The sequence below is a fragment of the Petaurus breviceps genome, unplaced genomic scaffold (genome assembly GCF_028583685.1).
Source record: "Petaurus breviceps papuanus isolate PSGF00001 unplaced genomic scaffold, PetGlider_PUasm1.0 229, whole genome shotgun sequence".
NCBI classification, from domain to species: domain Eukaryota; kingdom Metazoa; phylum Chordata; class Mammalia; order Diprotodontia; family Petauridae; genus Petaurus; species Petaurus breviceps.
Window position 1 is genome coordinate 6,265,485 of NW_027185903.1, and position 14,675 is coordinate 6,280,159.

At 38.2% G+C, this 14,675-nt stretch overlaps 1 long non-coding RNA gene across 2 annotated transcripts; it reads left to right on the forward strand.

The window, feature by feature from the left end:
* The first annotated feature begins 1,576 nt into the window (after positions 1-1,576).
* Positions 1,577-14,429, forward strand: LOC138167221 (uncharacterized). Of its 2 annotated transcripts, none has more exons than XR_011169828.1 (3): positions 1,577-1,914; positions 10,373-10,531; positions 13,536-14,429. It is a non-coding gene; the product is annotated as an uncharacterized lncRNA (long non-coding RNA). The 2 variants fall into 2 exon arrangements; XR_011169827.1 differs by lacking the exon at positions 1,577-1,914 and adding an exon at positions 10,053-10,189.
* Positions 14,430-14,675: the final 246 nt, after the last annotated feature.

A 14,675-nucleotide genomic window follows, 5' to 3' on the forward strand; every position in this document is an offset into this window, starting at 1 on the left:
TATTATTCCATTTGATCCTTAACGACCACCCTGGGAGTTATGAGTTCACATTTTACAATTACTTTCCTTTTACAGTTGAGGAAACTGAGACAGAGATAAAGCGACTTGCTCAGGGTCCCACAGCTAGTATCTGTAATGGGATTTGAACTTGGATCTTCCTGACTCCAGTCTCAGCACTCTATTCACTTCAGCTGTCCCTCCATAGGGGACAAAGTCACTGTGATCTTGAATTCCCAAAGACACAGTTAGCATGAGATCCATCTAAGATCCATCATGCTATTCACTCCTAAAAAGAGTTCAGAGTGAAGGTATGTGCATGTATAGGAGACATGGAAGTGACTTGGACTGGGTGGGGCTGAGCCAACTTCCTAGGGATCGAAGCAGACTTCCAAAGAGGGAAGTTTCTCAATTGAGATCGATTCTTTAAGGCACTTGAAGAGATCATGTCAGAGCCAAGATGATAATTCTTAGAATGTCTGATTTGCAGAAGCTTCTGGGCATGAACTCTGTGCCCAGCGTTCTCTCCTTGGCCCTTCCCAACCACAAAATGACCTCAACTCAAGCCAGCCTTGTTCCTTCTGTTTGCTATTACTGCTCAGAAGACTTTTCCAACCATCTAAATGTTTGGGCTACTTACTGTATCTGTGTGACCCTAGACAAGTCACTTCACCTTGTTTGCCTCAGTTTCCTCATCTGTAAAATGAACTGGGGAAGGAAATGGCAAACCCCTCCAGTATCTTTGCCAAGAAAGCCCACATGGCATCTCAAGGAGTTAGACACTACAGAAATGATCAAACAAGAGCAATAATCGGTATGACCTTGGACAAGCCGTTGTGCTACTCTGGGTCTCAGCTTTCTTAGCTAAAAGATGAATGGTTTGAACAAGGTGACTTCTAAAGTTCTTTTTAGCTCCACATCTATGATCCTATAACTTTATAAACCTTCATCACATTATTTCTGTCTTCATCTTCCCATGTCAACTTTGAGGAGATACATGATGCCTTTGTGTAATCCAGTGCCCCAGCTTTCCCTTAAAATAGGGCGAGAAAGATATCCCATAGCACCCCCAGCAGTCGCCACTACCCCCAGCCCACTGCATACATCGTGGAAGTGCTCTACTGGGAGGGTTACAGGTAGCCAAATGGCTGCGTCTTTGAACCCAGCTGGGATGTGGGTGACCCCAGCTCACCATGCTTAGAGCAAGACTCTTGATTCCTGCTCACTCAGTCAGTGTAGGGTCTCCTTCCTCTCACCACGGAGATACTTGAGCTGAGTGAGTATGAGGCCTTACATTTAACCCAACAGGCCAGCTAACATCTGGCAGCAGGCTGCTCTCCAGATACTGCGTGAAGGATGTGGATACTTTCAAATCCATTCAATAATGGTGAGTTCTCTTCTTTATGTCAAGATGGCCTCATGTTCACTTGATTTACACCTTCTCTCATGCTGGAAGAATTGTTCAACATTCCCCTGGATTAGATCCGAATCCCCCAGAAACACATTTCTCACCATGGTCTGAGCTGACAACACAGGCTCAGACTCCCTAGTCTCCCCCAGGAGGGGCATAACCATAATGCCCTTGTCTTTGTTTCAGAGGCTCACAGCTTCCAAAAACACAAAGAGGATTTAGAGGCACAATTGTGCTCAGTCAGGTCAGGAGTGTTGTCAGATTGGGTATTAGCCAGGTCTTACAGAAAGAGGTTCAGCTACCCCCGGGGAGCCCAGGAGGCGTGAGCAGCTGAATTCCAGGAGCTGCCTATGAGACCACACAGCCTTCCAGAGCAGCATGCTGTGAACACCCACACTCAAGTGCCTTCAGGTTGTTAGTGGCATATGCCCCACCCCCTAAAAAAACTGCAGGCAAGAAATCTGTCTGGAGACCCCCAAAGAAAGAACATAGAGTAGTCTGGAATGGTAAGTTGAGTAGAGAGGGCAGATTCTCAAAATGTCACCTTTCCTTTTTTTCCCTGTGTCTGGCACTTAATAAATGTTTGTTGACTGATTAACTGATTAACTCTTGTCCACACTGGTGGGCATATGGTTAAATTGGAGAAGAAAATTATTGTTCTACACAGGTGAGTCTCAAGACTTTCACTGGGACATAAAGAGGACTTGGGAGTACAAGGTAATTCCTGTTTGCTTAGAAGGAAACCACAGAATTATTTTAGGTATGTGTGGCTCTGGAATACAGGAGAACTGAACTATCATTTCAATGTTCCATTAGATATCTTATTCTGGGTTGTGACTATAAATAATATAATATATATAGTACAATATGGTTGGCCTGTTTGGCGGTGGTTAATCTATTTTTATTTGTTTGCTTTTTTTGGAGGAGGGAAGGCAGGGCAATTGGGGTTAAGTGACTTGTCCAAGGTCATATGGCTAGTAAGTCTTAAGTGACTGAGGATGGATTTGAGCTCAGTTCCTCCTGATTCCAGGGCTGGTGCTATATTCACTGGGCCACCTAGCCTCCCCCAATCTATTTTTTTAATATAATGAAAAGACTTTTTGAACACTTTGTTGTGAATATGTAATAAACACTATTGAAGAATCTAAAGAAGTTTAAGACATGGGTTTTGACCTCAAGGAGTTGGCAATCTAGTAGAGGGGAAGAGACAAACGTGTGAAAAGTTATATAACAATAAAATACCAAAACAATTGGAAGTAGTAAAAGTGGCATCCTGAAGACATATATGTTATAATTTCTGAGTTAATAATTTGCTACAAGAAAGCAGGGTGGGGAAAGATTACTTTAGCCAGAATCATCAGTTCACTGTTGTAACTCTTTGGACTCTAATGCCTTTCCTATAATAAATTACAAGTGATATGCCTGAGTAAGTTTGGTGTAGTGGAGAAAGGAGTGGTTTCAGAATCAAGAAGACCAAAGGTCAGGTCAAGACCCATCTTTGATCACGTGGCTGTATGAAAATGGGCAAAACGGGGGCGGCTAGGTGGCGCAGTGAATAGAGCACCGGCCCTGGTGTCAGGAGGACCTGAGTTCAAATCTGGCCTCAGACACTTGATACACTTACTAGCCATGTGACTTTGGGCAAGTCACTTGACTACAAATGCCTGCAAAACAAACCAAAAAAAAAAGAAAGAAAGAAAATGGGCAAAACACTTACCTTAGTGATCCAGCCAACTTTCTTTTTTTGTTTGTTTGGTTTTTTTTTAAGCAATCGGGGTTAAGTAACTTGCTCAAGGTTACATGGCCAGGTGTTTCTGGGTGGGTGCTAAGTGTCTGAGCCCGGATTCTATCCCCAGGTCATCCCAACACTGGAGCCTTACTCGCTGCTCTTACTCGCTGTGCTACCTGGCCGCCCCTGAGGAATGGCTGTTATTCTTGCACATTTGATATAGTTCCTTATCAGAGAAATTTGCTCCATACATTTTTTCCTGCTTAACTGTTTTCCTTATAATCTTAGGTGCATTGGATTTAAGCAAAATTCTTAATTTTATGCAATCAAAATTGTCCATTTTAATTTCTGTGATCCTCTCTCTCTCCAGTTTGGCCATGAACTCTTTCAAAATCAGAATTCTGAAGGGTATTTTCTTCCATATTTCTCTAATTGATTTATGATATGACCTTTTATATGTAGGTCATGTATCTCTTGGTGCTAATCTTCATATATGGTATAAGGAGTTGGCCTAAACCTATTTTCTTCTTGACTGCTATCTAGTTTTCTTAGCAGTTTTTGTCAAACAACAAGTTCTTACTGCAGGATCTTGGGTCTTTGGGTTAATTGAACACTAGGTGAGTAGGTTCATTTACTTTTCTTTCTTTTAAAGCTTATCTTAGATCTTTGTTCAAGTAGTTTGGGGTATAACTGAGTTACTTTGCTTTCTCCTGACTTGCCATCTTGACTAATCTTCCTCACTACACATGTTATTACTAGCATTCCTTAAATGAACTTCATACCTGGCCAAGAATCTGCCATTCTTCTATTTTCAGTGATAATCAAGTAATCCAGATTCTATTTTCATCTTAGTCAGCTACCTCCTTTCTCAAATCTACCAATCACTTCTGAGTCCTCAACCTTCAATCAATAATAATGAAAACACCATTCCTGCCCCTAAGGACTTTGGAGTTTCTTGCTCAGAATATCATAATCTTTAACAAACCTTTCTAGATTTCTTTTAATTGTGTCATTTGTTTCCTAGAGAGAAATCTCACAGAATTTACCAGGATAAACCTTCCCAGAAACTCAATTCAGTTCAATCCAACAAACATCTCAATAAGCAACTACTACTAGGGAATATAAAATCACAAATGAAACAATTCTGGGGGGATACAAGCTACCCTATGACGTTTGGGACACTATAATACAAAGACCACTGAGGTAGGAAGAAAGAACTCATAACTGGGGGTAAGCAGAGGGGAATCAGGAAAGGCTTCATGGAAGAGTTAGCACTTGAGTCGAGCATTGGAGGAAGAAAAGGATTCTGAGAAGTGTTGATGAGGAAGGAGCACATCTCAGTTTTAGGAGATGGTTTGTGCAAATATACAGAAGTGAGAAATGGAGTATTGAATTCAGGATACAGATTAGTAATCCAGTTTGGCTCAAAGTGCAGGGTAGTAATGTGAATACTAAGTGTAGTGTTAGTGGAGGAAAACAGAATAGAACAAGACTGAAAAGATACAAGGTGAGCCCAGTTTTGGGTCAGCTAGGTGGCACAGTGGATAGAGTGCAGAGCCTAGAGTGAGGAAGACTCATCTTGAGTTCACATCTGCCCTCAGACACTTACTAGTTGTATGACCCTGGGCAAGTCACTTAATCCTGTTTGCTTCCATTTCCTCATATATAAAATGAGCAGCAGAAAGGAAATGGCAAAGCACTTCAGCATCTAAGAAAATACCAAAAGGGATCACAAAGAGTCAGACATGACTGAATACAGCAAAAGTTTATGTGAGGAGCCATGTTGTAAAAGGCCTTAAATTCAGGCTTTATGGGTAATATATTCCACGCTCTTCAGATGTTCTTGTAATAGCTCTCTTTATACCTACGTCATGTATCTATTTTGATCTTATCTTGGCAAATGGTGTCAGATGTTGGTCTACACCCAATTTCTGTCAGGGTGCTTTCTAGGTTTCCCAACAATTTTTTTTTTTACCAAATAATGAATTCTTATCCCCAAAACTTGTCTTTATATTTGTCAAATACAACGTTACTATAATTTCTGCTGTTAATTGTACGACTATTCTGTTCTACTGCTCTGTTTTTCTATTTTTTAGCCAGAACCAGATAGTTTTGATAATTACTGCCTTATAATATAGTTTAAGATCTGGTACTATTAACCATCCTTCCTTTACATTTTTATTAGTTCCTTTTATATTCTTGACTTTTTGTTCTTCCAAATGAATTTGGTCGCTGTTTTTTCTAGTTCAGTAAAAATAATTTTTTGTTCAGACTTATGGATAGGTGAATAATTTATGAATAGACAAGAAATATAGAGTAGTGTGAGGTATAAAATGGATTTTGATTGCATCAAATTTAAAAAAGTTTTTGTACAAATAAAATGAATGTAGCCAAGATCAGAAGGAAAAAATAAAATTGAGGGAAAAATGTATAGATTCTCAGATAAAGGTCTCATATCTAAAATATATAAAGAACATTGTTAAATTTATAAGAATTTGAGTCATTCTCCAATTGATAAATGGTCAAAGATAGGCAGCTTTCCAATGAAGAAATCAAAACAATTTATAGTCATATGAAAAAAATGTTTTAAATCATTATTACTTAGAGAAATACAAATTAAAACAATCTTGAGATATCATTTTGTATCTATCAGATTGGCTAAAATAATAGAAGGGGAAAATGAAAAATGTTGTAAGGGATGTGGAAAAACTGTTAGTAGAAATGTGAACTGAACCAACCATTTTGGAGAACAACCTGAAATTATGTCCAAAGGATTATTAAATTGCCTATACCCTTTGACTGAGCAATGCCACTCCTAGATCTGTTTCCAAATATAATTAGGGGGAAAAATTAAAAAAAACCTTTTTGTTCTAAAAAATATTTATAGCAGCTTTCTTTGTGTTGGCAAATGACTGGAAATTGTGGGGATACCAACTAGGAATGGCTGAACAAGATGGGCTATATGATTGAGACGGAATGTTATTGCACTGTAAGAAATGAGCAGAATGCTTTCAGAAAACCTGGAAAGATTTGTATGAACTGATGCAAACTGAAGTGAACAGAACCAAAAGAATACTGCACACAGAAACAGCAATATTTTACAATCATCAGCTATGAATGACAGGTATTTGAATCAATACAATGATCCAAGACAATTCCAAAGGATTCATGATGAAAAATTCTATCCATCTTCAGAGAAAGAATTGATGGAGTCTGTATGAAGATTGAACCATACTTTTAAAAACTTTCTTTATTTTTTATGTTTTTGGTTTTCAGCGGGGTTTTTTTGTCTATTTTCTTCCACAACATGGCTAATATGGAAATATGCTTTGTATAACTTCACATGTATGGTCTATATCTTCTCAACGAGGAGGGAGGGGAAGGAAAGAGAGAATTTGGAACTCAAAATAAGAATATAAACCAAATGCTAAAATTTTTTATAGATTAGAAACAAATAAACATTTAGGGGGAAAAACAAATCTGCTCATTAGTAAAAGCTAATTATACCACTAAGACATGAAGGAGCCACATGTCACAGACAGACAACAAACACTCCATCACAACCCTCTCAGCACTGGTACATGAGAGGAAATTTGTGGCAACAGAGAGGTTATGTCTCTGTATATTTATAGTTAGGACCCAGAGACCAGGGTTCAAACCCCAGACAAATGAATTGGTTTCCTGTCTGACCTATGGAAAAGCAGTTCCTTGTGCCCCAGCCAGCACAGCTAAATAACAAGTTTAAAAATGGGCCCTTCCTTTGCTGAAATTAGATTGTATGTCCAGGCCAAGAAGTGGAAGGGGAAATAAATGCAGGCAGAGGTAAGAGGTGTACTGTGGTGACTTTAACAGAGCTGCTGCAAGCGGGAAAAACCATGGGCATGTTATATACTTGGAGTTCTGCCTTCTAGGCCAGGACTCTCCTAGGGACATTGCAATGGCAATTACTCTAGAGAGTTTAGAGAGAATGTTTAAATCTCAAACCATCTGGATTGATATTATCTGGGTTTTCTTTGTATCAGGTGCTCTGACTAAACTGTCTATTCACTTGGAGTATGAATAGAGTCCAAAATCACTTAGGGAAAGATGAAACTCTTCCCTCCTCCCCTCCCCCCCACCAATGTTTTGAAAAAGTCTTTTTCTGCTTTGCTGAATTCTATCCATTCTGACTGGATTTTTATTTGGGGTGGGGACAAAATTTAGAAGAGGAGAGGAAGAGAGAGAAGAGAGGACCAAAATATCTATTTTACAAATTGAGGGAGTGGTGGTCAACCATTTAATTTTCAATACAGTCATTTTTAATTTGTGTCTGACTCTTCATGGCCCACTTTCAGGTTTTCTTGGAAAAGATACTAGAGTGGTTTGCCATTTCCTTTTCCAGCTCATTTTACAGATGAGGAAAATGAAGCAAACAAGGTTAAGTTACTGCCCAGGGTGACACAGCTAGTAAGTGTCTGAGGCTGGATTTGAACTCAGGAAGATGAGTTTTCCTGACTCCAGGCCCAGTGCCCTATTCACTGTGCTACACCTTACCATTTGATGCCAACTGGAAAAAATGGCAGGCATTTTCACTGAAGAGGGAAGAAGGAGGACAGATAAAATTTCTGAACCTTGTTAGGAAGTCCAGAGACCCACGATTGCTAGATTAATCTTTCTAAAATATTATTTTTGAGGTCACTTCCCACTGAAAATCAGAAACCTTCGATGGTTCCTTATTACCTACAGGAGAAATCCAAATTCCTCAATATGGCATTCAAAGCTCTTCATATTCTGGTCCCACTCTCCCACCCCATCTCCATTGTTCCAGAAACAAACCCTTCAGCATAGCCAGATAGGCCTCCTCACTGTCCCCTGAACATCCCATGTGCATTCCTAGTTCTAAACTATGGCTCATCTGCCAGGAATGCCTTTTCTCCTCCCTAACCATCCAAATTCTGTTCATCCTTCAAGAATCAGCCCGTGTCCCATGTCCTCCATGAAGCTGTCCTTGACTACCCCAAGTCTCACAATCTTCCCCATTCACTGACATCACAGATCTCTTAGCTATCTGCATTAAATTGTTTCTTGTTTCATGAATTTATGCCATTCATTCATTGAATCTAGGGCTTGGAAGGGAGCTCAAGATTCATTTAGACCAGTGGTACTTTGCCTTTTCTGTGCCATGGACCTCTTTGTAAGTCTGGGGTAGTTGATGGACCTGTGTAGGAAGAATTTTTTTAATTACTATATTCATACTTAAGGTAAATTATGAAATTCAATTAAAGGTTAATGAAAATAAAGACATTATTTCCCCCCCACCCAAATTCACAGACTTTCCTGAAATTTACCTATGGACCCTCAGTTAAGATTCTAATCTAGTTCAATGTTTTTATTTTTTTATGTCTTCCCCCCCCCCTTCTAGCAGGTTCAGTGACATTCTAGGCAGCTGTGTTAAAATGAGCGTGATATTGGACATGCATGATGGACCCTACCCTCCAACATATACGTGTGCAGGTATATACACAGACACAGACACAGACACACACACTCCTCTCCAGAACTCAAAGAGTTGTCCTAATACTTCGAGGTCAACTGGAAGTTAAGAAGCCTTAGGGTTAGGGATTGTCTCTTTAGTATACCTATAGGTCTCTGACTCTCAGAACTAATTAAAAGTGTTATTATGACCAATAGGAAATAAAGGCTAGCTGAGCCTGCTAGAATTGCCTTTTCCCCAGTGGGTCGCAAGTTATAAGCTCATGGTCTCCCAGGTAAACTTGTGTTGGAGATAAGACCACCTGCTGTTCATGTCTTTTTTGACCTCATGAGATCTTGAAAGGCAGCTGGTATCTTACCCTTCCTGGGATCTTGCTGGCAAGGTATCAGATACGTAAATAGTTAGAGCACAACGTATTCCCAATTCAATACTCAATGTGGTTGCATTACAATATTTTACCTTTCCAACTTGGGTATAAACTTCTTGAGTTCAGAGATTGTCATATTTTCTTATAGTCACTCCCGCCCCTACTTTAATATGAATAACATTGCCTTGTACATAGCAGGTAATTAACAAATATTTGTTATATGGGCAAATGAACTAATGAAATTTTAACAATGGTCTTCAGTACTATATGTCAACACTGATGCTGGAACATATAACCCACCTCCTGACAGAGAGCTGATTGATGGATGCAAGGTGCAGAATGAGGCATACATTTTTTAGATGTGGCCAACTTGAGAATTTGTTTTGCATGACTGTGCATAATTGTTACAAAGGTTTTCTTTTTTCTTTTTCCAAGGTGGAGATAGGGTGAGAGTGAGAGAATTGATCTTTGTTTATTTTAAAAAATAAAATTTAATTTAAAAATACTGTATGCCAAAGGAATGACTGACTCATGGTGGGATGTTAGACACTGCAGCTGGTCACTGGGGGAGATGTTTTTGGTTTGGAGGAAGGAGAAGGTTCAATGCCTCTCAAACCACACCATATATGCAGATATCTATTCTGTCTGCAGTTAATAACAGCCCTTCAGTTTGGGGTTCTTTATGCAAGATTATACAATGTATATGTCTTGGAAAATAGCTTGTTAAAAATAATTTGACTGCCAGCATTTTAGGAATGCAAATGCTAATAATTTGGTATAGAAGTTAAAGGCAGGGATTGAATTAGGGGAAGGGACTAAGGATGATCTTCCTTTTTTTCAGTAGCCTACTATCATATTACAGACATACTTAAAATAATTATATTTGTGGCTAACCCATCAGCACTGTGTGAAGAAAGGAAGAAAGAAAATAACGTCTTTATTTTCATTAATTCATTTCATAAATTTCATAATTTATCTTAAGTATGAATATAGTAATTTAAAACATTCTTCCTAGACAGGTCCATCAACTACTCCAGACTTACAAAAAGGTCCATGGCACAGAAAAGGCAAAGCACCACTGGTCTAAATGAATCTTGAGCTCCCTTCCAAGCCCTAGATTCAATGAATGACATCTATGGCATAAATTCATGAAACAGAAAGAAAGAACACTGACATTGTGATCTGAGGTTCCAGACTAGCTATGTAACCTTGGTAAGGTTATTTAACTTCTCTAGGGGTTCAATTTCCTCTTATCCTAAATGAAGGGGTTGACTTTGGAGATCATTGCCATCCAACTCTAATATTCTCTGATTACATATTTAAATATGACATATTTCACCAACTGAAATGGTTATAAATTATCTTACTTTCTCTTTTCTCTCATTTCCAACCCAGAATTAAGTGGAATGGCTATCTTCTGTTTCTCTCTTCCTTCTGAGATGTGGACATGAGGAACAAAGAAGCTAAACAGGTTAGATTTCCAAAGGATGGATATTTATGCAGAGAAAAAGTCAGAGGTCCATATTCACAATAGCTCCAAAGGTCTAGAAATAGGTAAGAGATGATTGCACACCCTTAACTTATATCAAATTGTTTACCGACTTGGGGAGGGGATAATGAGAGATGGAGGGAGACATTTGGAACTCAAATTTTTTTAAATGAATATTAAAAATTGTTTTTTCATGTAATTGGAAAAAATAAAATACTATTTAAGAAATAGAAATAGGTAGGATCTTTATCAGGATTTTTCAGAACATGCAGTGAAGACTGTCCTTTGGAAATGGACTTGACAGAGGATCCAGAAATCTGAATCTAGTCAAGTCAACAAGCATTTATTAAATACCAACTATGTGGCTGGAAGGGCTTTCAAGCAGCCAACTGCCACGTGACTTTACTTCTCATGGTTCTTCTTGTAATTCATTCAAAAAGCACTAGAATTTTAAAGAAATCCAGTACTACCTTCTTCCCACCTGTGTTGAACTGAAAATACAAAATCACCCTCTCTATTAAGGACAATGATAGTGAAAATGTAATAGCTGGGCTATCACATTTGCAAAGCACTTTATAGATATTATCTTACTATCTTCATAACAACCCTGGCAGATAGTTCATATTAATATTCCCACTTTATAAATGAGGAAATTGAGGCTGACAGCAGTTAAAAGACTTGACAGGGTGACAGTCACATGTCTTTAAAAAAAACCCACAACAATCTGCACAATGTTATTCCAAGTAACTATTTTCTTGATTTTTAATTCCTCCAGTATTTGTCAGTAGAGTCTTACTCATTTCTGCTTGCCAAGATCATGTCTCTTATTTAGGTGATAGATAATCTCTTCAGAGCATATTCCAAGGGACTCCTCACTACCTCAGAGGGACCTAAATATACACCAGCTGCTCAAGCTGGCATGATGCCAGGTAGAAAGAGCTAGATTATTGGTCTTAGCCAATTTATATTAGGAAAGAATTCCTGAGAAGGCACATGCCTGGTTGTCTGAAGTGAACAGTCTTGGATATTTGTGAGTTAAATTCAACACTTATTAAGTGCTTATTATGTGCCAACTGCAAGGGGTACCAAAATAGCATCTGGGAACAACCCTCAATGTGCAGGGCTGGTCCCTCAGATATGTCTGCTCTGGGTTCAAATTACACTGTAGTTCCATACCCACCAAAATCATAGTACACAAGCCCCCACCAAAGTGTTTGCCTCCAATAGTCAGCTGGAGATATAATGTTCAAAGCAAAGACATCTAATTATAAGGTAATTATATAAGAACTTTTTTAGCTTCATATAATTAAAAAAGTATAGGAATAAAAGTAGCAAGAAAACATTTCCCCATAAACATGGAGCACACTATCACAAATACATACAGTATCAGTGGAAAAAGCAAAGGAACATATATATAGGCACACATTTGTAAAGTTTAATTTTTTTGGTAAAATTTGTATAAAATTATGGGTTAGACCAGATGTTTGCCTTAGTTTTAACATTCTAAGAGATTATAACTTAAACTATAATTTTAAAATGAGGAAGTTTGTCACAGCCCCCTTCTTTCTTCTCTTCAGCAACTTCTTTCTTTCCATGTCCCCCTTCCTCATTTGCCCCATTATGGTTGCCATGTTCTTCCCCACTACTTCTTCCCTGTCCCCAAGCTAGGAATTTTTCCAATCAACATAACATTCTTGATCCCTAATGTCCCTTGGAAATTTTCCAGTCTTGGCTCCCATTGCCTCAGCTTGGTAAATGACTGGCAAATCTGATAAATGTGTTGACTCTAAGGTATTAATGGCCAATAATGATTTGAAGTGTTTGCATTTTGGCTATATTTAGAAGAAATCACTGTATACCTCTTAATTGGTCATATGGAAATTGCAGGTATAGGCAGGGCAGATAGAGGAGACTTTGAGGATGGGTAAGGATCTTTCTGGCAACCTTCCAAATGCATTATTACTGATGTGCCCTGGAGTAAGACAAATCTAATTGGATTAATCATTGCTTTGCAAACCTTCAAGTTGAACTCTTCTCTAAAGATGGAACTCAATTCAAAGGACTGACATTTCCTGGAAAATTTTAAAAGAAATTAAAATAGAAACAGAATGAAGAAGCTATGTGGTTTTCCTCACTGTAACCCTGGGAGAAAGATAATACAAACATTATTTTCCTCTTTTTTCAGTTGAAGAAACTGAGTTTCAGAAAGTTTAAGTAACATGGCAATAGTTACACAGCAAGGCACTAACAAAGAAGGTCTCTGAACTCAGAACTCTTAATTCCAGGTCTGGTGCTCTTTCCAATAAATCATGCTATTTTTCTTAGGGCAGCGAAATGGTGTAGTGGCTAGAGTGCCAAGCCTGGAATCAAGAGCCGTCATCTTCATGAGGCCAAATCTGGCTCTAGATACTTACTAGCTGTGTGACCTTGGGCAAGTCACTTAACACTATTTGCCTCAATTTCCTTATCTGTAAAATGAACTGAAGAAGGAAATAAATACCAAACCACTCTAGTATATTTGCTAAAAAATCCTAAATGGAATCATGAAGACTATGTCACACCTGAAAAGACTAAACAACAAATTCTACTTTCTCACACTTTCTTACATTCACTTCCTTCCTCAGATGCTGACTGGGAAACTCACTCCTATGGCTATGAGATAGGGTGAGATAGGACAAAGATAATTTGTACCAAGTTCAGGAGACCCAGTTCTCATCCCAGTTTGTTCTACTGTCTGTGTGACCTCTGGTGAAATACTTCATCTTTCTAAACCTCAGTCATCTGCCCAGTAAAATGAGAGTTCAATGAGATGAATGATGTTTAAAGTCCCATCCAGTCATGACATTCTCAGACTACTGCTAAAGCATGAATAAATAAATAAGCATTTATTAAGCACTTGCTATATGCTAATCACTGTGCTTTATTATTTAAAAATCTCATAAATGAAAATGCAAAGATGATATTGCCCAGTTTATTGACATGGAAACAGCTATTTTAAGTTTGGGGGAAACCCCACAAAAATAACATTTAACCAGAGTTAACTTGTTTTCTTTCTTCTTAACTTGTTAGGGCCTTGTAAACTGAAAGAAAAATCTACTTTTGAAAGCTTCAGAACAGTTGGTAAGACATTATGATTCTTCTCTCAGAAAGATTAATAGGAAACAAACTCTAAGAAGAAAATTCAAAGGCCCATTCTGTGCTTCCTGTCTTCTGGATCTTCTAACATGTAAATGGACCGTAACAAAGAGGATTAACTATTAGAATTGTCCGCCTGAAGGCCAATATTCAGGCCTTTCTTTATTCCCAGCCAAAAAGTCCCAGGTGCCCAGCATCCTAATGTGCCTTCTTTCAGCCTATTCAAGTATGATCTGCATGCTAACCACCCGGCACTTTTGTTTCCCAACTTTAAACCAGGGACCCTAACAACTGCTGATTTTCTCCCTAATTGTATTTTAAATGGTTAGGACAAAGCTCAGTCGCAATTGGGACCACAATCCCACTCTTCAGGAACTACATCTACTTAAAGACGTGAGAAAGGTGCTTTTTATTACATTCTACAGATTTCCCATTGGTTTTTTCCTTATTTGTTGATGTTACATCTTTGTTTCTTAATTTCCTAAAAGTTTACACTTGTCTGCTGGGAAAATGTGTCCAGATACTTTACATTTCATGATTGTTAAAATTCCTCTTGGCACCTTCCTCGATACCCAACATACTTTTGCCCCTTTTTCTTAATACATCTCATTTAGCTGAAAGTAATTTATCTAATCTTTTATCAACTATTCAGAACAAAACCACAAAATAGAAAGCCAATAGAAAGGTCAATGGGATGATCTGAATAAATATCACTAAAGCTCATGGATGCTACTAATAAATTTTCAGGTGTGGCATTCAAAGCTTATTTATTCTTACCTTAAATACAATTATGAGAAGCTTGGTTATTTGGATTTCAAGTTCCTGGGAGATTAGAAACAGATCTAGAATCTAGAGTGCTTTCTCACTTTTCAGCTCTTAGAAATGTTATGCCAGGTTTGGGGGATTTTGTGCACTAACACCCTCTCAAAACCACAGCTCACAAGCCCCCACCAATGTGTCCACTTTTACCAGCCAGTAAGAAGACACTTTAGTTTAATAAAAGATGTTTACTCAAACAGTATCTCAAAGAAAGTGATATGAATAGATCCTTTCACTTATATAAGGATAATTATA